This window comes from Oryctolagus cuniculus, chromosome 3 (assembly GCF_964237555.1).
Source record: "Oryctolagus cuniculus chromosome 3, mOryCun1.1, whole genome shotgun sequence".
Lineage (NCBI taxonomy): Eukaryota > Metazoa > Chordata > Mammalia > Lagomorpha > Leporidae > Oryctolagus > Oryctolagus cuniculus.
Window position 1 is genome coordinate 59,034,209 of NC_091434.1, and position 23,203 is coordinate 59,057,411.

At 40.7% G+C, this 23,203-nt stretch overlaps 1 long non-coding RNA gene across 2 annotated transcripts; it reads right to left on the minus strand.

The window, feature by feature from the left end:
* Positions 1–11,367: 11,367 nt before the first annotated feature.
* Positions 11,368–22,197, minus strand: LOC138849162 (uncharacterized). 2 transcript variants are annotated; one of them, XR_011387579.1, is made up of 3 exons: positions 21,991–22,197; positions 18,455–18,556; positions 11,368–11,595 (listed from the first exon to the last, which is right to left on the minus strand). It is a non-coding gene; the product is annotated as an uncharacterized lncRNA (long non-coding RNA). The 2 variants fall into 2 exon arrangements; XR_011387578.1 differs by lacking the exon at positions 11,368–11,595 and adding an exon at positions 14,336–15,196 and having other exon boundaries at positions 21,991–22,195.
* Positions 22,198–23,203: the final 1,006 nt, after the last annotated feature.

Here is a 23,203-nt window from a genome sequence, read left to right on the forward strand (position 1 = left end):
TTAATATTGCTGTTAATCTGAAAAGCTGAGTAGCAATAATTTCTCTAGACATCTTTAATACAAAAAGAAACAAGCAACAGCAGAACAAGGTCATTGAGAATACGCACTCTGCATTCCTCCATTGAGAGTAAGTACTCTGTTATCACCCCTGCCCTTCCCCCAGCACACACATACAGCCTTACTCTCCAAGGTCAGCTCTGCAACCTAGAGCTAGTTAAGTGAAACTCTTCATGCAAACGTCTTCATATGTATCACGTGAATAATGATAATATGGAACTCAATAGTTTGTTATAAAGATGAAAAGAATTAATGTTTATAATTCTAATTTAATGCTTAGACTAATTTCTGGCACATGGTAAATGTTCTAAGTTTTTTTAAGTAAGTAAATAAGGCAGTTGTTATTTCTATTCTTATAGAACACATATTGTAGGCTAGTGCTGTCTAATAGAAATATAAGGTGAACCACATGTGTAATTAACATTTTTAGCAGTAATTGAATTTTAAGTAAAATGAATCTTGGTAATTTATTTAAACTTGCATATTAAGATATCATTTTGGGCTGGCACTGTGGTGCTGACATGCCATAGGGGCACGGGTTCTCATCCCCGCTACTCTTCTTTTAATCTGACTATCTGCTAAGGCCTCGGAAAGCAGTAGAAGATGGTCCAAGTGCTTGGACCCCTGAACCCATGTGGGAGACCCAGAAGAAGCTCCTGGCTCCTGGCTCCTGGCTTCAAATCAGCCCAGTTCTGGCCATTGCAGCCACGTGGGGGAGTGAACCAGCGGATAAAAGTCCTCTCTGTCTCTCCCACTGTCTATAACTCTACCTCTCAAAAAAAAATAAATAAAATCTTAAAAAAAGATATCATTTCAACATGTAATTAACCTAAAAAACTTAAGGAGATTATTTCCATTCTTTATTTTGTACTAAGTCTTCCAGATCCTGAGTGCATTTTATACTTATAGCAAATATCAATTCAGAGGCCTAATTTTCATACGTACTTTTTATCTAGATTTAATATAATTACCGTTAAAAGAATATAACCCAAGTTTTCTCAAACTATAACATTAGTATAGTAGCTGATTCAGATATAAGTTTTAAATTTAAATGTAATACAAGTAAGCATAATTACTAGTTCATTTCCATGGTCACATTATTTACATTTTAGGAGGTAGAAGATGGGGCAGTTGAAAAGTTAGACTAGAAATCTAAGCAAGGAGAAAGAACATCATGAAAAGTTTTGTAAGGCATTATGGAAGTTAGACTATCTCAAAGGCAATGAAGAGCCACTGAGACTTTAAACAAGATAGTGACACAATCATGGTGTGTTCAGTAAAGACAACAATGGTTAGAATATCAAAAAAGTTTTGAATATCAAAACCAAAATCTATCCTCTTACATCTATCATGTGGGCTGCTATTTTAAAAAAAATGACAAGTGCTGGCTAGGGTGTGGAGAAATTGGACCCTTGTTCCAATTGTGTAGAAACTGGAAAACAGTATGGCAGTTCTTCAAAATAATAAATAGAACTGTAAGATAATCCAGCAGTTCCACTTCTTAAAAAAAAAAAAAATTGGGGGCCGGCACCATGGCTCACATGGTTAATCCTCCACCTGTGGCGCCGGCATCCCATATGGGCACCAGGTTCTAGTCCCAGTTGCTTCTCTTCCAGTCCAGCTCTCTGCTGTGGCCCAAGAGGGCAGTGGAGGATGGCCCAAGTGCTTGGGCCCTGCACCTGCATGGGAGACCAGGAAGAAGCACCTGTCTCCTGGCTTCGGATCGGCATAGCTCTGGCCGTAGCAGCCATTCAGGGAGTGAACCAACAAAAGGAAGACCTTTCTCTCTCTCTCTCTCTCTGTGTGTCTAACTCTATCTGTCAAATTAAAAAAAAAAAAACTTATTTAATTTCATCTACTTGAAAAGTAGATAAACAGAAAGAAAGGTGGGGGTAGCGTAGGGTGAGAGGTTTTCCATATGCTGGTTCACTCCCCAAATGCCTGTAACGGTCAGGGCTGGACCAGGCTGAAGTCAGAAGCCTGAAACCTCATCAAAGTTTCCCATGTGGGTGGCAAGAGCCCAAGCACTTGAACTATCATTTGCTGATCCCTAGGATACATTTGCAAGAAGCTGGATTGGAAGCAGAGTAGCTGGAACTTGAACCTGACACTCTGAAGTGGGAAGCAGGTGTCTCAAACAGCAGCTCAACCAACAGTACCGCAATGCCCATCCAAGCCTTTCCGTATCTGATTGTATACCCAAAAGAACTGAAAGCAGGATCTTGAATATATTTTTGTTCTTAGCAGCATATTTCATAATAAACTGGAAGCTATGAAATGGGCAAAAGAATGAATAAGCAAATCGTTGCATGCACACACAATGAAATATTATTGAGACCTAAAAAGGAAGAAAATTCAGACATATGTTCTGACATAGATGGATCTTGTGTACATATGCCAAGGGAAATAAACCAACCACAAAAATGCATTACTGTTGATTCCTCTTATGTGACATGCCCAGAGTAGTCTAATTTAGTGACAGAAAGAAGAACCCTGGTTGCTTGAGCTTAGGGAAAGGGGGAATGGGAACTTTTCATTTAAAGAGCATGGACTTTTGGGGCCAGTGCTAAAGCACAGTGGGTGAAAGCCCCAGCCTGCAGTGCCGCCTTCTCTTGTGGACTCTGGTTCGAGTCCCAGCTGCTCCACTTCTGATCTAGTTCCCTGTTGATGCACCTGGGAAAGAAGCCAAGAATGGTCCAAGTCCTTGAGCCCCTGCACCTGTGTGGGAAACTCAAAAGAAACTTCTGGCTCCTGGTTTCAGATCAGCCCAGCTCCAGCCATTGCAGCCATTTGGGGAGTGAACCAACAGATGAAAGACCTCTCTCTCTCTCTCTCTGTCTCTCCCTCTCTCTGCCTCTCAAATAGATAAAAAAATCTTTTTAAAAAAAATCATGTAGTTTAAATTTTGCAAGATGAAAAGTGTTCTGAAGATGAATACTGGTGATGGTTGCATAACAATATGAATATATTTAATATTATTGAACTATATATTAAAATGGATAATATGATAAATTTTGTTATATGTATTTTAACAGCATCTTAAATAAAAGCATTGACATCAAGTTAAAAGAGGTTATTGCTGTAATACAGGCAGGAGATACAGATGGGAGCAGAAATGGGCTAAGAGAAAAATGTACAGAGAAATAGGTTGATTTCAGTGATATTGGAGTAAATTAACAATAATTAATTCCAGTTTATTTTTTTAGCCTCTGGTAAGGGAGAGTCAGGAATTAACTGTTTTCTAGATTTGTTGTGTGAGCAACTGGGGTGGAAATCGATGACGTTTGCCAAGTTAGAGACTTGGCTGGAGTTAGAAATAAAGAAAGAAGGGTTCACCTCCAGACACCATGACTTTGACCTCTTTGATTTCCTTGCAGGAAATCAATGAGAAATTGTCTAGTAAGGAGTTGGGAATATAGAGCCATGATTTCTGTAGGCAGGTCTGAGAGCCACTCTTGCATGGAGGATAATTTAACTGTCTGTAGGAGTGGATGGTCACCAAGGGTATGCCAGAGTCATTTCTAATTTGTTTACAACACATTTCCTTTGACTGTCTCTTGAGTATTTCATACTTATTTACCAGTTGTCTGTGTGTATGTGGGTACAGCTCTACTCCAGTCCGGTCCCAATGAAAGAGTATATGATCCTCCTGTGTCTAAGTAAAGCAGAAGATCACATATACCTGGTCACTGGGATTAGAGTGTAAGAGGTGCCAGCCTAAGCTAGTAAAATAAGTGTGGATGTAACCATTGGTTCAGGAGCTACCCATTTAAAAATAGCACTTTGCTCAGTCCCATTGGACTAGAACCCAGGGCAATATGAGAGTAGAGTAATCAAAGCCACTCTGCTACCAAGAAATTGAGCACCACAGGATCACTACATACAGCCTGAGAAGAAATCCAATAGATGGATTTGTGATGAAGGAAAATTGAGTTATATTTGTATCATTTAAGCCCTGAATCCAGCCATATCTGAAGCAAGATCAAACACTGGACATTTCAGTTATGTGAGCCACTGGAGTGCCTTCTTAAAGTATCCAGTTTGATTTTCTTTATTGTCATCACAATAAATATCAGTACTCTTGGCTTTGCAGTGTAGTGTAGGACCATAAAATGACTCAGCAAACTGAAGCTATATAATGTGATCCTTATATTCTTTGGGAAAAATTATAATTTAAAAATGTTTATCAAAACATTAAAATTCTCATTACTGGGAAATAAAAAAGTAATAAAGCTAATATCTATTTAGTAAACAAATTTAAAACTAGACATTGAAAGTTAAAGTGTTTTATTCTGAGGTTGATGTTGTAGCTTAATGGTTTAAGCCTCCACTTGTGACACCAGCATCCCATATCAGAGTACCAATTTAAGTGCTGGCTGTTCTGCTTCCAATCCAACTTACTGCTAATGCATCTGGGAAGGCAATGGAGGATGACCCAAGTTCTTGTGCCCCTGATGCTCAAGTGGGAGATCAGGATGGAGTTCCTGGCTCCTTTCTTTGGCCTGGCCTAATCCCAGCTGTTAGGGTCATATGGGGAGCAAATCAGTGGATGGAAGATTCTCTCTCTCTGGTGTGAGTGTATGTGTGCGTATGTGTCCCTCTCTGTTTCTCTGCTTTCAAAAAATTTTTAAAAAGTGCTTTATTCTTGAAAAAAAAAAAAACCTATCTTAAAAGTAGTTTGAACATGCTTTGCAAACCTCTCATTATTTAACTGAAGATACAGAGTCAGCTTCTTTCCAATGTCTTGGCAAATTGTCATGCTCTTTTCTAAGTTTGGATCAACTGCAACATTTTATCATTAATCCTTTATATGCTGTGAAATATCACTGAGATTCCCTTTAATTTGAAGATTTCTTTCCTGTGAGTGTCATTTCCTCTGGGACATCTTAATCATTTTTGTCACAACCACTTTCCTCCATTATGTTGATGTATTTGCCATTATAAAGTTTCTGTGACTGCTGTCCAAAGTCTTCTGAAAAGTGACAGTGTCAACATTCTCATAGTCAGCTACTTGTATAACTCCATTTATATTAAATTCAAATTCTGCAGAATCACATCAATTGTTAAAACACTAAAATCAGCTTTCATTGGCAGTGAAATGTTCTTCAGGCTCTGTCTTAGTCCATTTTTTGTGCTATAACAGAACACCTGAGACTGGGTAATTTATAAAGCACAGAGGTTTAGTTCTTTCATTCTGGAGGATGGGAATTCGTATATCAAGGGTTCCACATCTGGTAAGGGACTTTATGCTGTGTCTTCCCTTGATGGAAGGCAAAGGACAAGAGTGCAAGGGGGCAAGAAAACTAAATTGCAGCCTCAAGCCCTATTTATGGGTGTCCTGTAAGGTTTTAATACCTGTATACTTTATGTAAAGCCCAAATCAAGGTAAACATATCCATGCCCTTAAATGTTTATCATTTCTTTGTGATAGAAACATACAAAATATCTTCTAGCTTTTGTTTTTTAGAAATATAGACAGGATATTATCATTATCTATGTTATTCCTACCGTGTAAACCCTTTTATAATAAGCCTTAATCCATTCTGGATGGTGGGGTGCTCCTGACCTGAACACCGTGGTGTTTTGCAAGGCGAGAGAAGAGATATTACAATTGCATTTGCATCTTGTTTTTTGTTAATTTGAGGCAGAATTAATATAACAAAAATTCACCTTTTTTCCTAAAGATTTATTTGAAATTTATTTGAAATCCTTACTTAATGTATACTAAGCTGATATTCTGTATATTAAGATAATCGAAAATGAATCTTGATGTGAATGGAAGGGGAGAGGGAGTGGGAAAGGGGAGGGTAGTGGGTGGGAGGGACGGTATGGGGGGGAAGCCATTGTAATCCATAAATCGTACTTTGGAAATTTATATTCATTAAATAAAAGTTAAAAAAAAAGATTTATTTGAAAGAGTGATAAGATGTGAGTGAGGGAGAGAGAGAGAGACAGAGACAGAAATTTTCCATCTGTTGGTTCATTCTTCAAATGGCAGCAATGAACGGTGTTGGGCCAGCCCAAAACCAGAAGCCTAGAACTTCATCTGGGTCTCACATCCAGCAGGGAACTCACTTGGAAGTGAAGTAGACAGGACTCAAACTGATGCTCATATAAAACATCAGCATTGCAAGTGTCACACAAGACTCGCCCCCGGAATTCACCATTTTCAAGTGTATAATTCAGTGATTTTTAAATTATGCAAGGGTTTAAAAATTGCATCAAAATGAATATCATTGAATTCAATTTTTTCCATAAACTTTTTGAAATATCCTTATATTAACATGGTTGTACAACAGTTACCATTATCCAGTTCTATAATGTTACTGTCACCCACAAAAGAAAACTTATGCGGGGCTGGCCTTGTAGTATAGCAGGTATAGATGCCTCCTGAGATGCTAGCATTCCCTATCGGTGCTGGTTTTTGTCCCAGCTGCTCCACTTTCCATTCAGATCCCTGCTTGCAGCAGCAGAACATGGTCCAAGTACGTAAGCCCATAGCACGCCCCTGGGAAACCCAGATGAATCTCTTGGCTCCTGGTTTCAGTGTGACCCAGTCCTAGTCATTGCGTTTGGGAATTGAACCAGTGGATGGAAGATATCTCTGTCTTTATCTTTCTCTTTCTCTGTAATTCTGCCTTTCAAATAAAATAAATGAATCTTTAAAAAAAAAAAAAACACCTTACACTCTCAAACCATTTACTTAAACACCAATCTACAATTTGTTGTCATGAGGTAACTAGTTAACCTCATACCCTCATAAGTGGAATCATGTAGTATTTGTGTTTTTTTTTTTTTTGTGATTGGCTTATTTATTTATTTATTTATTTATTTTACAGGCAGAGTTAGTGAGAGAGAGAGACAAAGAGAAAGGTCTTCCTTTCCGTTGGTTCACCCCCAAATTGGCTGCCAAAGCAAGCATGCTGCAGCCTGTGCACTGCACTGATCTGAAGCCAGGAGCCAGGTGCTTCCTCCTGGTCTCCCATGCGGGTGCAGGGCCCAAGCACTTGGGCCATCCTCTACTGCACTTCCTGGCCACAGCAGAGAGCTGGACTGGAAGAGGAGCAACCGGGACAGAATCTGGCGCCCCAACTGGGACTAGATCCGGGGTGCCAGTGCTGCAGGCGGAGGATTAGCCAAGTGAGCGGCGGCGCCAGTCCATGATTGGCTTATTTTACTTAGGATAATAAAAGCCAGGTTCATCCTTGTTGAAGCATATATCTGAATTTCCTTTTTATGGCTGAATAATATTGTGTCAATATAATGCATTTATTCATCTGTTTACCTTATATATGGGTGTTTGTCTTGTTGCAGTTAATAATGCTGCTATGAACAGGGTTTTGTGTGAACATATGATTTCAAACCTTCTGGTGATATCCTTAGGAGTAGAAATGGATCATCTGGAAAGTCCAGCTTTTTGAGAAACTGCCAAGACTAGAACCATTATGGTTTCATAGTGGTCATACCATTTCATTCTCCTACCAGCATTATGTGATGGCTTTCATTTTTTTTTTTCAAAAAAATTATCTATGAATATTTTCTCTCATTTCATTCAGCTTGTCTAGTTTCTTACTCTAATTAATATGGCACATTTCTTCTTTGTGTCTGACTTTCTTATTAGACATTTGTTAAAGGTATTTCTAGCTATGCAAGCAATATATTTTCTTCATATTGTGAATCATTTATGGTTTCCTTATCCCACACATTATAGAATTTTTGAACTATGCATTGAATAGAATTTACTCAAATGAGGCGGAATTTATTCAGACTATTAGATCTCTCATATTTCAAGTAATTTATGCAAGATGTTTCTAGACACAAAGATGTTACTGAAGATAGTTAAATATGGATAAGAATAATGACCTCATTTACCGTCTATCCTGAATTAGTCCAATTTTTGTTATGATAACTACTGGGTAACTTTATAAAGAAAGGGGATTTATTTTAGTTCATGGTTCTGGAAGTGGAAGGTGTAGAGACTTCATCTGGTGAATATTTTCCTCCTGACAGAACCCATAGGAGGCACATAGACTCATATGGCAAGAGAGAATGATCATGCATGTCTGCATGTCTGTGTGGCCTTTCTCCCACTTGTTAAAAAGTTACCAGAATTCAATCATGGAGCTCCACTTGAGTGACCCTAGCTAATCCTGATCACCTCCCAAAGGCCTTGTCTCTAAGCACCACCGTCAGATTGTTTCTATCCTCCTAATGCTACTAACATATGACTTTGGTGATTAAATTGTATGATTTGGGGTTCACATAATATCCAAACCATGGCAGCTTCCACCTCAATTAAATTTATTTAATTTGATTAAATAATTTTGGATGAAAATGCTACATAGTAACCTTATCATACGTGGTGTAAAATGAAGCCAATTGCCTTTTACTTTGGAAGAAGTATCTTAGTTTGCCCCATTTCAATGGTTCCTCAGTACCTTTACTGAGATAACAAGACCCTAAATTTTCCTTGGATTTACTTCCTACCCCTTGACAATGATGGACTTTTTTAAATGTAACTAGGATGTTTAGCACTCCTACACTCAATATCTATCAGTATAGTGCCATTAATGTAGTGGACAAACTTATATTGTGGAATAGCGAGATAACTGCAGTTCCTGGAGGCCAAATTGTTACATAGAGTGGAAGAATTGGTATACCTGAAATATCCAAGCAAGCTACTTGTGGTACTCTCTGATTCAGAACAATAGCTGAATACCAGCTGTCAGGCATTTGTTGATTTACCCAACTAAAGAGCTCATGTGGAATAGCACCTGCATATAAAGTCATCCCTTAATTAAGTTTACAGTAATCCACTAACACTCACCAACTCATCTGTCATTTTCACAAGGGAAAAATAGGGCATGCAGGGTTTTTTTTTTTATAAGAATATAACAGTGATCACTAACTAAATTTCTGACTTTATGAATTAAGTTTCTGGAGAGAGATTCAAAATGATACAGGCAAGAATTATAAGATTTTGTTTCTCATTCAAATAAAAGTCTTCTTATATGCCCACTAGAGCTAATATGATGGTGTGATGGTGCTATCAATAACTTCTGTCTTGTCACAATGCTGTTCTTTTAGTGGTTCCTTGTCTGCATTTTAGCCAGAAAAAATAGGAAAGAAGAAAGTGTACACTTGTCACTGAATTTTAATGATACATTCCAGAAATTTCTGCCTTTACTGTCACTACCATTGCATTGGCCAAAGCATAATCAAATCACCAAGCAGAAAAAGTAGCACAAAAATGTGTTGTTATTCTGAGTGACTATTTCTAGTTCAAATTTGTAGACATTATCCATATTTCTGTGAAAGAAATGGAGATTATAGCTCGTGCAAGACAACTAAGAGATACTGCTATTAGTTAATAGCACCTCATATCATTCAAATCTAATGCTGAATTAATCTCTGTAATCCCTCTTGTATGCAGTTTTACTTTCACTAAGGATAGGAAGATTTTGTCCTTTGTGGCATCATGACCCTCATTTTGGGGGTCAGGGAATAAATATGGACAAACAGTCATCTTTCTATGCAAGAAATTTGAGAGCAACCACAGTATGAATTTGTACACCCACTGGTGACATTGTGACAGAATTAAATCCCATATCTAATTGCCACCTAAACTTTCTATGTGTCCCCATTCTGCCAAATGATCATAATGACATGATATAGTCTTATAGTCAGGGGCCTCTTGCAATCAGGCCATTTCCCTTTCCACACTACACAGTTACCCTGGTAAGTGTTCATAGTTTGGGAGAAGTCTGGGAGAAAAATTTATGGGATGTACTAGTGATGGTGTCACAAGATCTTTCTTTAAGGGTACCTGGTTTCCTTCATAGTCAACATTTGATAGAACACTCAAGTTTCAGAACTGAGTGAGCAGTCATCATGGTAATTATGACAAGACTTAGTAAGGTTTCATCATTTGTGGATTATTATTATTCATCCTAATTCAATTACAGGTTCCCAAGAAAGGTTTAAACATCACCACAGGTTTTCTTCTGTTAAATCACTCCAGTTACTACTCTATTTCTGTTGTCTGTTATCATAAAAATACCATCTTGTCTCTGACATTTCTATGATGCTCCCTGGCCTGTTATTCTAGACATCCATGATAATTACTATCATGGATCCCCATTCAACAGTAACTTTGCCTACCTTCTTTCCCAGCCAGAAGTGGTTTTTGTAGGATTCTGTCACTCCCAAAGTAATGCACACATATTCAGCATAGTTAGGAGGAAGGTGAAAAGTTTGTCGATGGTGAATTCATCTATCTTTTTATAATAAAATACTTTGCATTTCTTTTTCTACAGCATATCAAAAAGTTTTGGTACTTCAGTTTCATGTGGTACAGGTCATGATTGAATGTACATTTTAATTAACTTGAGCAAACAACAAGAACTATACCCAGAGGTTTCAGCAGCACTTTGAATCCAGTAGTACTAATAATTACAACAGTATGCATAATTTCTGACTGACCTAATGTAATATTCTATCCTCCCTAAGCTAGTATCCAGGGACCACAATTTGAGTACTGCTGAACTAACTTGTAGTTCAACAACTTGTGTTTCATAACTGGCTATATCAGTTCTGTAGTTAAAGTGATTATATTTTTTAGGGAAATTGTAGAAATTCCCTGTGTTTTTAAACTGTCTTGAATAAATCATATTCTTCCTTGAAGTTGCTCATATAGTTTAAAAGTAGACAACCCATGTCTATATTCTGTGTACTCTTTATATTCTCCTACTGGTCCATTGCAGCAACTGATTGGTTTGGCATTTCATTCCCAGTGACCACAGGTGATAAATGAATCAATTAACAGCTACGTACCATGAGTTACTGTTGTCTTCTTTTGTACCTATAAGCCCAATAATATATTTCTGTTTTCTTACTGTCTTATTGCACATAAACATTTCTGATACCAATGAATAAACAGAAAATACTGCAAGCAATTTAATCAACTGCATCTAGAATTTGAGCAGATGCATTTTATAATGGGCATACTTTTAGGTAATTCATAGAAATGTTAGCATGCTTGGTGAAACAGGACCTACCTTAAGATTACGAGTACGGTATCCAGAACTGTGTCACAAAACTAGGCTGTTAAGACCAGAGTTAGGAAACTGACAAGTCAGGAAGCCACCACCAAACTTGCCAGCTTTAGTATCTTGCACCAGAATTTGTGTCAGCCCAAAAATTTTCTGTTCCTGATTCTCTCTTGTGACATCATTCTAAATTAAAGCTGAATACAGGGCCGTCGCTGTGGCTCACTAGGTTAATCCTCCACCTGCAGCGCCGGTATCCCATATGGACGCCGGGTTCTAGTATCAGTTGCTCCTCTTCCAGTCCAGCTCTCTGCTGTGGCCCGGGAAGGCAGTGGAGGATGGCCCGAGTGCTTGGGCGCCTGCACCCGCATGTGAGACCAGGAAGAAGCACCTGGCTCCTAGCTTCAGAGCGGCATAGCTCCGACCGTAGTGTCCACTTGGGGGGGTGACCCAACGGAAAGAAGATCTTTCTCTGTCTCTCTCTTACTGTCTGTTAAATAAAAAAAAAAAAACTTAATACATTTGATTAGGAAAATATATATCATATCCAAGAATCATTTACAATTTTTCCTATTTTTCTCCAGCCTTTTTATTCTTTTTTTCATTTTCAATTCTCTTTATATACAGAAGATCAGTTTAGCATATATTAAGTAAAGATTTCAATAATTTGCACCCACATAGAAACACAAAGTGAAAAATACTGTTTGAGTACTAGTTATAGCATTAAATCACAATGTACAGCACATTCAGGACAGAGATCCTACATGAGGAGTAAGTGCACAGTGACTCCTGTTGTTGACTTAACAAATTGACACTCCTGTTTATGGCATCAGTAATCACCCTAGGCTCTTGTCATGAGTTGCCAAGGCTATGGAAGCCTTTTGAGTTCACCGACTCTGATCATGGTTAAACAAGTTCGTAGTCAGAGTGGAAGTTCTCTGCTCCCTTCAGAGAAAGGTACCTCCTTCTTTGATGACCTGTTCTTTCCACTGGGATCTCACTCACAGAGATCTTTCATTTAGGTCATTTTTTTTTTTTTTTTGTCAGAGTGTCATGTCCAGCCTTTTTATTCTTTAAAAGCATTCAAGAAGGGAGTTAGATTGTTTACTTAGTTAACCAATCCATAGTATCAAGTCTAGGTAGAAAGTGCAGTATATGTTGGATGTAGTTGGCTACAAAGAATATGAGATTTGAGAGGCTCACAATGCTGAAAGAGAAGTAAACCCAGGACACAGCAGGCCACAGAATTTCCCAAAATATTTATTATTCTTCATTCTTAATCAGTTTGGTAGTAAAATGATACTAATAAAAGCAAACGTAAAAAGTGAAAAAGCTCTGCAATATTTGGACATGTTACTTACCATGTGTTCTCATCCATGCCCTACCAATAATAATGAAAATAACAATTAGATCTATTCATAGAGCTGCTTTGAGGATTAAATGAAATAACTTCTCTGTAACACTTAGTGCAGTCCCTAACACTTAATGCTGTTTTTTTTTTTTTTCTACAAGGTACACTTACATTATCTAAGTTCTTGAAATACTTATAAGTACAGGACAATTGAAGGAAAATCTCAGTTCACAGATTTTTAAACCTAGAAATATTGAATTTTGATAATAATGTATAATTTATGTGTTTCTGGGTAGTAAATCACCCTCAAACTTAGTGAACTAAAGGACAAATGAACATTATTTCTCAGATGGTCCTTCAAATGCTTGTACTGATTGGTGCTTTATTTCTCAGGATTATGGTGTAGTCCTCCCCTCTCTTTTCAAGGACCCTGATATAATTTCTATCATATGGCTCTCTCTTCCTTGTATACTAACACTAATGATTGATTATATGCAGTGGTTTGTGGATGCTCTTATAATAAAAAATGAGAAATTAAAATAGCCACATTTATCAAAATCCAATTGTTAAAATTTATTTGAAAATATTTGTGAACATAATGGTTAATCTTTAAATTAAAAAAAATCATACAATATAACCAGTTATTGCCAATGAAAGAATTCTATTGCATTTTGATGAGGTAATTTTAGTTCAGCTATAAATGTTAATAAAAACCAATATGTTCCCCTAGAGTGTGTACTATAATTATAAAACTTTTCTTAAACTGGATGTTTATTTAAACAATAAACAAAACCCAGAAAAGTCATAAATGAATTGAAGAAAGGCAAGGCTTTACTGAAAATAGCTATCTTCAGAGAAGCAAAAATGAGGTTTATTTTTTCTGCTTTTAAAATTGTGCATTTGGTGCATCTACTTGTCAACTACCCAGATTGAAATACATATATTATTGACTATTGGAAGATCAGCAATTAGTTAATTGTATTAATAAAAGATGCCAGTGACAACCTCTCCCTTTGCATACCCCAATCTCCAAGTGAATGTAACTTCCTTTGTAAATGTTAAAGCTTTGAGTATGGCAAGAAACAAAGGCTGGGTTGTAATTAAATAAGCATTTTCTAAAAGAAAACAAAAATCTTTAATTCTTTATTAAAGACTAAAGCAGGTGCAAGCTAATAAAAATTTCTTATTTTGAAGTAGATATGACCAGAATCAAAACAATTTGAACTCTTCAAGAAGAACCAATTATAATTATTTTAAATTGATATAAACATTTTATATATTTATGGGGTACCATTTGATGTTTCAATACATGTAAATACTTTGCAATGTCCAATTAAAGTAAACATATCTATCTTCTCATGCATTCATCATTTTTCTATGGTAAAAGTAATCAAAATCCTTTCTTCTAGGTTTTTTTTTTCCTTTTAAAAAATATGCAGTTTAATACCATTATGTATAATCCTCCTACTGTGCAATAGAACCCAGAACTACTTGTTCTTATCTAACTATAACTTAGTAGCTGTTATATAGTCTTTCCCTATCCCCTTTTACCTAGTGTCCACAGCCTTTGGCAGTCACCACTGTAATTCTTGAGTAGGGGAAGGCATTTGATACAGCAGTTAGGACATTGCTTGGGATGCTCCCATCCTATATCAGAGTACCTGTGTTCAAGTCCCAGCTCTGTTTGTGATCTTAGCTTCCTACTAATGTGTTCTCTGGGAAAGCAAATGATGGCTCAAATAATTGGTTTCCTGCCACCCACATGGGAGACCCAGACTGAGTCCCAGCCTGGCACACCCTGGTTGTTGCCAGAATTTGGAAAGTGAACAAGTGAATAGAATATTCTCAATCTCTCTCTCTCTCTCTCTCTCTCTCTCTCTCTCTCTCTCTCATCCATGCCTTCAAAAAAAATGAAAATATTATATTTTAAAATATTGTAAAAATTATTGAATAGTGATCTTTCTCTGACAATAGTTATTTCAATAAGGTAGACTGGTCAATCTGCAGTATTTCCTTCAATCTGATTAGTTTCATTGATTAAGTGAGTTCACTACAATATTTGGGTGGAGGGGCAAGCCTTTAGCCTGGCAATTAAGATGCCCTTCTGTTGTACTGGAGTGCCTGGGTTCAATTCCTGGCTTCTACTCCCCTGCTAATGCAGATGCTGGGAGACAGTGGCAATGGCTCCGTAGTTGTCTTCCCATGACTTACATGGAAGAAGTCCTAGATTGAGTTCCTCACTCCTGCCTTGAGCCATAGCCCAGTACCAGCATTTGCAGGAGTTTGGGTAGTTAAACAGTATAGTTAAACAGTATAAGAGAGGAGGTCTCATTTTCTCTCCTTCTCATCCTCCCTCTAGAATAAATTTTATTTTTTTTTAATTTTTTTAAAAGTTCCTCACTCCCCCAAAGAAATATTTTATTTTTTTAAAGATTTCTTTTATTTATTTGAAAGACAGAGTTACAGAGAAAGGCAGAGACAGAGAGAGAGGTCTTCCATCCGCTGGTTCACTCCCCAGATGGCCGCAATGGCCAGAGCCGCGCTGATCCAAAGCCAGGAGCCAGGAGCTTCTTCCAGGTCTCCAACGAGGGTGCAGGGACTTGGACCATCCTCCACTGCTATCCCAGGCCATAGCAGAGAGCTGGATCAGAAGAGGAGCAGCCAGGACTAGAACCCGCGGCCATATGGGATGCCGGCACTTCAGGCCAGGGCCTCAACCCCCTGTGCCACAGCGCCGGCCCTTTGAATAAATTTTTAAAAATTAATTTGTATGGATGTGCTGTCAGATTGTTGGTTAGTATTTCCCTATTCTTTTCTCCAGGAAGATACAGAAACTGTTAATATATTCATATGTTATTTTTAGATTGACCAAAAAATCAAACTTAAAACTGTTCCTTAGAAACAAGCTTAGATTCCTGCCACAGATATGGAATTGGTGTATCTGAGCTCCAGTCCTATCTCTGCTACTAATTAACTGGGCGGTGCTGAATATGTTACTTAACTGGAATACACCTAACTTTCCTCAGCTATCAAGTGAAAATTGTCCTAGTTATTAACTCGGTGCACCTACAATGTTTTAAGCGCTCCATAAATGTATGCTGTTAGTATTATATTTCCTGCTTTGCAAAGCAATTATTTTATGGGTTAATCAGTTATTGATTTAAATTAAATTTGGTATGCAATTGCTGAGGAAATCAATAACATTCATGAAGGTTATAAAGAATTATAATTTTTTATGGGGTGAATGTTTGAAACAGTGGTTAAGACGCTGCTTGAGATGCCACATCCCATATTAGAGTGTATGTGTTTGAGTACCAGCCCCTCTCCTAATTCCATCTTTCTGCTAACATGCATCTTGAGAGGCAGCAGGCAATGGCTCAAATAGTTGAACTCCTGACCCACATATTGGGTGAAAGGTCTCTTCTTCCTCTCTCTCTCTCCCCACTTCAAATAAAATAATAAACAGTTTACAAACATTTTATTTATATATTTAAGAGGTGTTGGGGGGAGATGGTTGTAAGGAAACTCCTTTTCACTGGTTTACTCCTCTAACACCCGCAACAGGGAGGGCTGAGCCAGACCAAAGCCAGGAACCAGAAACCAAATCCAGTTCTCCTTGGATAGGATAACAGAATGCAATTTCTTGAGTCATTACTGCTGATTCCCAGGGTGTGCATTAAAAGGAAGCTGGGTTTAGGAATCAAACCCAATACTCTGATGTGGGAGGTGGGTGCCTTAATCAGCATCTTAGCCATTAAGTCAGTTGCCCAGCCCAAATATCATGATTTTGTTTGTTCATGGCCATTGGATAATTTCTGTGGAACTAGGCTGTGGTTTCAAGGAAATCTTAGTAAATATCTCTGAACTATGTTGCCTAACTTTGTCCATCTTCTGTACAACCAGCATAATCTAGGTGCCATGATCTCTCAGTAGGAAAACTGCAATAGCCCTCCTTTACCCAAGTCAACAGCTTTGCGGTCAGTTTTCTACACCATGGCTAAAGCAGGCTTCCCAAAAGTATGAATCTTACTCATCTCATTCATACCCTGTCCAAAAGTTCAACACTCTTCGGTGGAACATAGGCTTCTGGCTCTGTCTTTGGCTACCTTACTTCTTACCATTATTCTTTCTCTTCTTACTACTCTAGCAGACCTTCTTTAGGTTTTTCATGTCCCCTCTGCTCTTGCCTCAAGACCTTTCCACATATTCTGACTAAGTGGAGGACTCAATCCCCAGATCAGCCTCATTTACTTGGGCAACGTGTTTCTCATTTCCTCCAGTTCTACCTATGTGGGAACCCTTCCTGCACAGGTCTTGGCCAGGTTCCTTTGTTCTCTGATTGTTATGTACCAGTGAGTTTCATTTTCATTTCCTGTGCTTGTTTCAAGCCAGATGGGTACACAGTGAGTGAACCCTATTAAAGTCTTTCTCCCACTACAGTAGAAAGTGTCAAGAAAGGAGTCTGATGTATGTTTCTATTCACCCTGGTACCTCTAGCACCTGGTGGCACAGTGCCTGGCACATAGTAGCATTCAATATAATTTTTCTGAATATATTTACTGTTCGGTAAGTGGCAGTCCCTGAAAGAAGGTGAATATGGAGACAAACTCTTTAAAAAACAAAAACAACAAAAGAAAAAAAAAACTAAAGCAACTTTAGAGCCTTTGCTTATGGCCAGCCCTGGCTCTTTGCATAAATCTTTCCCTTCAATATGATGAGCAATCATGAAAATCTAAGATGCTTCACCCATCAGAGATTGTCCGCCTAGTTCATGTGGACCTCTAAGTGTGACTTAGGAGTGGCTTCAAAGGATAAAAAACAAAGCAATGTATTTGACTTGAGAGTTACTTTAAAGTATGTCTTCTCTCCCAATTTTTAATTTCTTGAATAAAATTCTTTACAATTAAGATAAATAAGAAGACTGCAAAATGCACAACCTTTTCCTTTCACCAGCAAAACACCTGAAAAGTTCAGTGAATGATGTCTGGAAAGCCACCCACATCACCCATAGGTCACATTTATCCAACAGCCTCAGGACAAATCTTGAAGGCAGACACAGGTTGTAACCTGCATTATACAACTAAAAACAACTGCTGTGTCTCAGTTCCCTTCCAAAAGTGTATCTCTCTTAGCCTTTATTGGTCTCTGTATTTCAATATTGAATGTTTATTAGTGGCGTGTATGTGCGCTGTGCAACTCTGCAAGTATTCCAAGTATGGGCATCAGATTAAAAGTCATAATCCTCTCTGTCTTTAACCTCTTAGGGTGCATGAGTTATTGGGATATTTCCAACAATAAATATAGACAGGGAACAAAAAGAACAAAAAAGTGCAAGAGAGCACTTGATGGATCATCAGGAGGTTTCATCAGTGGCAAAAAGACCAAAACAAAACAAAACAAAACAAAACCACAAGGGTATGTAAAGGGCTGGGGGATCACAGTAAACACCTGGGTCTATTTCATAATCTTGGCAACATGGTTGTAAGCTGTCTCATCAGATGAAACAGTTTTCAAGAGGAAAGAAAGGAGCTGTGTAGAGGCTCATAGAGTAACCAATCGGGAGGGAAGAATTTGCTTCACATCAGGCAACTATGCCTGGCCTCACAGTGTCTCTTCTTATGCTAGGTTGGGAGAGGTGGTCAGTTAACTCTGCGACTGCTTCAGGCATTCATGTTTCTCTTCTTGGTGTTTTTGTGATGCTTTTCTTCCAGAACCAACTTGCTTGCCCAGGCAGAGGAAAAATCAGTAAGTGTGAGTTATGAGGAGAGTCTCAGAATATCAGACCATCTCACAAAGGAGGACATATGTCACAGGAGGATAATAAACTGAGGTGTTTATCAATAACTTGAGAAGTTATTTTTAAATATCTAGTGCTATTGCAAGTATATCTTCTGTTATAATATCATTGTCTGCAAAATGCCTGAAGCTTGGGCACATTCTTGTGTCACATATGTATGTATGTAACTGTTTATTTGTTTATTTATTATTAGAGTCTAACCTCATAATCAGATTGTTCTGTTTGGCCCCCAAAAGTGGCTTGTCGCTGACAGAAAGTAATTTCCCATGGCAGGTGCTCCCAGCAGGTGGCTGCTCATGGTACCTGCATAAGAAAGGTAGATTTAGTCAGAGATTTTATTTTAATATGAAATCTGTTATTTCAGCCTGAGCCACCACTGGGTGATGTGCCAAAATTCATGTCTGCAGCATGATTTATTATGTGAAAATACCACAGAACTAATCAGCAGAGTTACTAATTAATACTAATCTGCATTTTTGCATAAGCAATTAGTGCAAGGAGAGAGCAGTGAAAGAGGAAGTTCAACTCCTTTAATCTCAGTGCCTATTCAAGCGGAAAGACCCACCAGGACCAAACTCTGAGATCTACATTTGGAATTTTCCCACTTTGATTAGTTGAAGACATAAAAGGTCAAATTATCAATATTTAATTCAAGTGAAAATGCATTTGTTAAAAAGGAAAGAAAATATTTTATTTAAAGAAGGTGAGGCTATGGGGGTGAATTCTTGAATTAAAAGTAATTGTATTTTCCATCGCAGTGAAGTCTGAATAATACTCATTAAGGATTTTGTTTGCTAATAATAATGACATTTTGAAAATTACATATAAGTGTGTATATGTGTGTGTGGAGGGACATACTGTATGCTTCTAAGATGTTTACATTGTTAAAGAAATTGCTGTTCTCAGTCATCTCTCTACTAGCTTTTTGTAGTATATTTTGGGTAAGTGGTGTTTACTAATATGCAATATTTTAAATTCAGTGATTTAAAGAATTGTGTGGCTCACCAACAATGAATAAATAATTACATTTAACTCTGTAGGCTTGCTTTCCCATTTAATTTAAAAGAAATAGTTTAGGTGTGGAAGAATTGGAGAGTTGATAGGATGATAATGAACAGAGATTTATATTCCCTGTAAAAGTTATGTTCCATAAAATAAAAACAAAAGTATTTTTAGATATTTTATTTCTGTGAACAGCAAATAATGGTTTTGATGTTTTCAGCCAAATAAGTGCAATTGTTAGAATAATGGCTATCTTCTAAAGTTACTCAATATACGATTTTTTTTCTTTGCTTCTGACACAAATTATTTTAAGTTCTTCTCCCACCCCTAAACCTAGATATCCACTTTACCCGGAAACTTATTCTAAAAAGGTTGCTAATTAGATGCAGACTTACAGGGTTCTACTACTGAAAGTTCAGGCATGGTGGCCAACCGTTTTGTGAAACAAACGTTACGAGAAAACGAAAGACTACTTCTCAAAGTTTTTGCTGAATCCTAACAGTGAATTCAGGGCAAGCAAGTGGGAGTTGTCCAGGGTGCTGATACCTTGAGGGTGCTACTTGAATTTTCCCTACAAGCCTGGGGCAGCAAACCTGGCTCGCCCATGTTCTATCCTTGCCTTTGGAACTACCGAGTCCCACTCCCACCCCCACCCCCACCCCCACCTGCTGCTACCATTGTTCAGGGGAGGCTCAGGCGCCATCCATGTGTCCAAGCTCCCCATTTTTGTGGCTACACCCAGCTAGCAGGGATTTTTGTTTGCTTGTTTCTTTCTGTTAAGCAGAGATTGGCAAACACGGAGTTGCTTGTCAGTTCCAGGACTCTGCAGAACCCTTTGAACCACAAGATAGTTCAGTACCCAGAAAAGAGGTTGGCACCCTCTGCTCACACTCCCCACATCCGCATAGTGTGACCACAAGCATTCACACACTCATGCACACTGTTACACCTCCATGCATTTATACACATACTCACACACTGACAGGCATATTCACATTCACACACTCGTGTTCGCGTGCACACTATCACACACTTGCACTCTCATTCACACAGTCTCATGCACACTTATGCACTCAAATTCAGGTCCATGCGTCCTTGCACACTTAACAATTTTTTGCATACTACTCTGCACACACAGGTTATCTGACACACGAGGTCTTGGACAGTCGTGCTCACGACCCATGTCTGCCAGCCTTATCCGACTGCCTGCAGTTTACGTTGTGGATTCTGCATGCTGGATGTTTTAAGGAAAGCCCCTCTATTCTAATGGGGATTTCAGACGAAGTCCCTCTGAGGAACCGTGGGCTCCAGGAGGGAAGCCACCAAAGCCTCAGCGGGGCCAAGAGGACGTAAATAATAAATAAAAGGGCCCAGTCAGGCCAAGCTGGGGAGGCCCAGCACTAAATCATTCTCCAAATCACAGCCGCGTCGCGCTCCATCCAATAGCTCTGAGCGATTTGTGGGGCTGGGGGTTGGAATCAATTTTTTCCCGTTCTCGCAGGTGCAATATGAATCAATTATCTTAATTAAGATTATGCCGCAAGCCCAGGAGATTTGGGGAAGACGGGTTTTGTGCTTGGGGCGACGGCGAGGCATTTTAATAGCGTCTCTTTTGCTCCTGGCTTCCCCCCTACCGCCTGCCTGTCCAGACCCGGCAGCTCCAGCCTCGGGCCAGGACCCGGGAGCCCAACTGCCTCCCTGGAGGCGGAGGCGCAAAGCCGGCGCCCTGCCAGCGGTCTGGCTTCTTAGCTCCTGGGCCTCCTAAGTGGCTTCAGCTCCTGGGCCTAGAAGGCAGCTAACGCTTTCAGCCCTCAGCTCCTGCGGCCCCAGCGCCCTGCGATCTTGCGGATCCCCCAGTACTCGCCCCCACTCCGGCCTCCAGTCCCCCGGAACGCGTCCAGGCAGGGACACCCCCGCCTGGGCGGGGCAGGGTGAGGGCGCCGCTCGAGGTCTGTGGGGGCCTTCCTAGCCACGCTAGATCCTTTCATTGAACGCAAACCTTCCTTTAGAAGAGCAAGCATCTGCTTTCGCGAGAAACAGGTCACCTCCGGGGACGCTGGCCTTGCCCTGGCTCTTTATCTGGGCTCAGTGAATGCACCCTATTCCCCACCCCCCACCCCTTGCCGCCAGCCACACGCTTCCCACCCCCTAACGACCGGGCCACACGCCGCCACCGCCACCCCCACCGCATCCCTCCGTGCGTCCCCTCCCTTCCCCTCCGCCCGGCGCAAGCCACGCTCCCCTGTCCCTAGCCAGGCCACACGCCCCCTCAGGCCCCCCTTCCCGCAGGCGCTCCGGCTGCCGCTGTAACGGCCGGGATGCCCGGCCCGCGCCGCGCGCTCGGGGCAGGGACCCGGGGGGCGGCAGATTTGGGGCATTGCTCGAGGGCAGTGAGTCATGAAAGCGGCTTTTGTTGCCTGCGCGTGCGGTTCGCGTGCCGCTCAGCAGCCTGCAGCGCCCAGTGGGGGCCGGAGCTGGGGGAGTACAGCTAACTGGCAGCCTGGGGAGAGGAAGAGAACTTAGGAAACAAGGAGGGGGGGAAGTGTGCAACCGTCCAAAACAGGGCCAAAGAGGAAAAAATGAGGAGGCGGGTGGGGAGGCGCGGCAGAGACCGTCCCCAGCGCCGAGGCCCGCCGAAGCTCCAGCTCAGTCCTCTCCTGGCGTTGCGGCCCCCTCGGTTCTCCCGACCCGCTTTCTTGCCTCCTTATCTCCCCGCTCCCCAAGATAAAAAGCACCTCTATCCAAGCTGTTTTTTGGTCTCCTCCTTTCCAGGTCTTAGTCCCTGGCCTCGGCAGCCCCGCGCCCCGCCGGCACTGGCTGAGCGCCGGGTCCACCTTCCCCGCGCAGAGGCGGGTCCACCGCCAGGAAGTCCCAGGAGAGCCACAGTGGGTCTGAACCTTGGCCCGGTCTCCGGAACAACTCGGAGTGGCTTTTCCTTTGTACAAATCCCCAGGCCTGAGCGTAACGCCGCGTAGTCGGATTAGAGGTGAATTTATCAGAGGGAGAGGGAGGAAACAGATCTAATAATTCCCGCACCTTACGCATTTGAGTCTCATCTGGCAAAACACCAGGGCTTTCCTCTTGCCCGGGGAACATCTGGCTCCACCACGATTCTTCTCTATTCCACAGGATGTCACAAACCGGGGACGTTTCCGATTCTCGGGCGGGGGTAGTGAGGTAGGGGAGAGATCTCCGGGCCGCCGCTGGGCCTGTGGAGCAGCTGGAGATCTCTCTCCTGTGCCACCCCCAACATCTCAACCAGCGCTCCCCAACGCCTGAGAAATGAGAAATGAGAACCCCGGATGGACTGCCCACCCCCGCGGCTCTGTGTGCTGGCTCCTAGGGTGGGCGTCTGGAGAACCGCTGCTCTCCCCAGGCCGTGCTGCTAACGTCCTCGGCCCTCCAGCCTGTGGGCCAGCCCCTGCAGGTTGGTGCTTGGACGTCCCTCGAGGTTCAACCGGGCACCGAAGACACAAACGGCAGGAGAATGGGCATTGGGACCAGGCTCCTGGGTGAATTCTTTTAACCTCCTCTGTGCTCTTGGCCGGCAAAGAATATACAGAGAGAGTCAAACTGAACGAAATTGTATAGTTCTACCCCAGTCCTAAGATCGACCTATGTCTCACTTTGGTCGGTCGCATAACTCCTTTCTTTTGGATTTATGCTGGGCTGGAAAAGCTGCACTGCAACCTTCCAAAAACTGCGATCTCCTTAGGATTCTCACCCGCAGCCCTTCCCAGAAGCACTCCACTCCAGCCTCTCAACCCTGACACTGTTTGTAAACTCTGGAGACATATAGGGCAATTGCCTTTAAATAAGCAATTGAGCTGGGCTGCATTCATTGCAAAGGGTTTCAGGTTTGGCAGGGGGTACAGAGATAATGGAGGATTAGAAGGGAAACTGGAGGAGAAGGATTAGACTAAGGAGAGACCAGGCCAACTTCTTTCT